Below are 3,818 nucleotides of genomic sequence, written 5' to 3'. Positions count from 1 at the left end.
GTGTCTGTCACGTGACTCTGTTCCCCTTTCGGGCTCTGTCTTTACATTTATTTTGAAAGATGAAGCTCGCGATTATGGTAAGGGGCGTTACATTTCCGACGAGTGCTTGCGGTGTTCGGCCAATCACAATGCACTGGGTCAGCTGACCAATCAGAGCAGACTGCGCTTGTCGGAAGGAGGGACTTTGTAGAAAACTAAGCGTTTGAGAGAGGCGGGGCATAGAGGACCTACAATAATGTACAGTATTTGAAAAATAATGTGTTTTTTGAACATTAAAGCATGTCAACATATTCTGTTACACCAAATACACAAAATAATGATCTTTAAAAAAGCATCATATGACCCCTTTAACTAATATTTTTTTTATGATTGTTGTGTGTGTATAGGAAAGATCTCTGACATAGTGACTGTCCACCCACATGCCATGTTCATTCCACGAGAGGGTTGGACTTTCCTTTCTGCAGGTGAGTGTCTCTGAAAAGCAAAACCGCTCTTTCTGAAACTTCTGTTTGATGTTAAGTGGTTTGTTTTGTGATGTGCACAGCACTAATGGTGTGTTAAGGACAAGTACATGATGTGTCCTGTTCGTCTGGGTATGTGTTTGTTTGTTCTGACAGCACTGAGCGTGTGTGTGAGGTGTGTCAGTGTGTTGTTATATAATGGTGTCACAGCAAGGACAGCATAACCTGCAGCAGAAGAGGCCAGCCTTCAGACCCTATGGCAATAGCATAATAACAACCTTGGAAACAGCCTGTTCTGGCCCACAAGCTCATCTGCTGGTCGGACAACAAAGTTACACAAACCCCCTAAACTCTCTGTGTCTGAGAGATGGCAACACAAGGGAGTAATATGAGATCACTCAATTGTTTTTTTTCTCTTTGATATTTTTTCGCCTCAGGAGTACTCATTCACTTTATATGTTTGCTGACATGTGCATATTTAGTGTGTGTGTGTGTGTGCGTGGGGTGGTTCAGTAGCATTGCGAGTTCCTGTCCCTGTGGTGGCCCTGTCACATCCAATTGTGCATTATGCCCGGATGTTTCCAGAAGGAGAACAGAGAGAGGCTAGAATGAGGACAAAGTCATCCCTCGTTCCCTGCTTGTCTGGTGGCCTCTAGCACAGACTGAACTCCCCTGCATCTCTCCTGAACCCTCTCTCCTGAGCCTTCGGATCAAACCATAATATTTCACTTTATCCATATCAGGGTTGCTTTAACTAAACCATCATTCCCACAAGGCCTTGCAACCTTTTTTCTTAATAGCTCCATTAGTCAATACCACCTTTCAATAAATCTGTTTTTCTGGAAGCCCTCTTTCCGTTTCCTGAGGAGAGAGGTGAATCAAACTCCGTGTGTGTTTGAGAGTGCTTTTTCCATATTGTAGTTATTTATTTATTCATTTATTTCTTTTATTTTTGTATGAAGACATACTGAGAGGAGATGGAAAAGTATGGGGGAGATAAATGGGAGCAGGTTGAATTCCATATGAGAACCACAGTTTAAATGTCTGTGATAATAATCAGGATTTTTAAATTTTTACAATCAGGCAGCTTAGACTCATCTTTATAGATGAATGTGTTTGCTGGTTGTATTGTTATTGTTAACTAAAACTAAAACAAAAATGTCATTAACCAAATTAAAGCTTAAATAAAATAAAATATAAATGTTAGAAAATTAGAAATGACTGAAATAATGTAAGTGCTAAGAAACTGAAATAAAAAAATTCTAAATGGATATATTAAAAGGCTCAACAGTCCCGCACACTGTCAATACTTGCACATATATATATTTTATTAACCTAAATAAAATGTATATGTGTATCGATATTGTGCAGGACTGTTGAGTTTTTTGTATTTGGCCTTGGTTTGGTATGTTTTCCTACACACTTATCTATTATGTGTGCGAGGTTAGTTGGCAATTCAATTGATATATTAAAAAATTAATAAAAACAATAAAAAAGTCAAAAATTATAAACATTTAAATTTAAATGAAAACTGAAAATATAAAAATAAAAGCTAATTCAAAATAATAATAAATAATATAATAGTATATAAATAACACTAAAATAGGACAGGTTGTATTTCATTTAGCTCAGATCAATTACATGTCTGGTCAAATCTGTAATGCTGGGAGCTTGCATCTGTGTGAACAGGGAAACACATCTATCTGGTATTTGAGCACGCTGCTTATGAAGGTATGGATTTTGTATGCCTATGTTTACACCATCTTTTCATTTATGAATCAATATGGGGCTATTTTTGCACTAAGACCAGACTCATATTAATAGATCCACTCCTTTTCAATATATTTTCTGTCAGATCTTAATTTAGCTTGCTCGGAGTAAAGGAAACCTGTTCTAACCATAGAAAAAAATCTGGCACTAAAGGGACATAAGAAAACTATGACTGTTGTTGCTTTATTGGACTTTTACTAGTATTTAAGATTAAGGCTTTAAAATAAATTAAAAAGTAGTTCTTAAACCTTATCACATAGTAACGCGTCTTACACCGCTTATTGAAGAGTGTGCTATTAATTTTCCAATCGTTCAGGTTATAAAATATGTACGAATATCAGACCCTAAAGATACTGTCACATTAGCAAAATTTTGGATTAATTTGTGAGCAAATAAATGTCCATTGTCATTATTGTAGCAGTGTATGAAGCCTGCATAGACCAGTTCTACTCACATTTTCATCTGAAAAAGTAAAAATCTAATTTCTTCCATTGTTGAGAAGTGAGGTTTTAAATAGAAATGCAAAAAATCAAACAGTAATTGTAAATCAGTAAGTTAATATTTGCTTACAAGTATTCAGACAGTCTATTCTTTTAGCTGGTCTGTGCGCATGGATTTGCTGACTTCATGTGTTACATGTACATGCTCATCTGCAGCCTTCATTGTCTGAAATAAAAAGATATCCCGACACAAGGTCATTGACATTTAATAACCTGCTAGAAAAACGGGAAGCTAGTCCAGGAATAGACTTAATGTGTCAAGCTGCCTTAAGTAGCTGTAAAGGGAATTCAGTTATGGTGATATGGGTCTGTACTTAAGGCTTATTAGATTAATCTTAACTTAAATTGCTGCTATTGTGTTTCTAGCTTTCATTATACTGGAAAATGTCAACATAGCTTATTTAAAGAAGCTCATTTAGAGAATCTATTTTGATGTAGTTTGATCCAAAGTGTCCATCTGGTCCTCATCGAAGCAATAAATTAAACTAGCTAAATTAAAATCTTAAATTTAAAAGAAGAAGAAAAGATTAATATGGTCTTATTAAGATGGTTTAGGTGAAAAACGTTTTAGAAATGAAATACATCTAAACCGAAGAGATCTATTGCCATCTTCATTGTCTGTCAAACACTCAACTGATGCTGGACAATTTAGATCAGATTAACTTACACTTGAACTGCTGCTTCTGCCATTTCCTCTCCCTCCTTTTCTGAAACTGTTATTTTACACACACCAACACATCAGTAAAGGGCAGTAACAAACATAATTTTTTTCTCTTCTCAGGACCTCTTTCTCCCTTTTTACCTTATCAAATAAAGTTCAGAATACTCTCAAATGACATGATATGCCAGTTTATATACAACATTTATGTACACACTTTATCTCATAGTCCACATACAGGACTATGTTAGGTGCCAGTGTTGGTGAGGGTGAGTCAGCGCTATGGCAGTCAGCGCAGTGTACACTCTCACTCTCTTTCTCTCTCACACACACACACACACACACACACACAGTCTGTATTGCAATGTGAACTTATCCTCTCACACATTCGCTTTTATCTGACAGTAAAGCTGCTGGGTGTATTACTGT

General features: G+C 36.3%; 1 pseudogene; it reads left to right on the top strand.

Moving 5' to 3' along the window:
- Positions 1-3,818, top strand: part of LOC107669093 (DNA polymerase nu-like) — a 36,555-nt pseudogene that overhangs the window by 22,569 nt on the left and 10,168 nt on the right.

This window comes from Sinocyclocheilus anshuiensis, unplaced genomic scaffold (assembly GCF_001515605.1).
Source record: "Sinocyclocheilus anshuiensis isolate Anshui unplaced genomic scaffold, SAMN03320099.WGS_v1.1 scaffold337, whole genome shotgun sequence".
NCBI lineage: Eukaryota > Metazoa > Chordata > Actinopteri > Cypriniformes > Cyprinidae > Sinocyclocheilus > Sinocyclocheilus anshuiensis.
The sequence above is the reverse complement of the archived record's forward strand: the minus strand, read 5'-3'. Positions and strand labels throughout refer to the sequence as shown.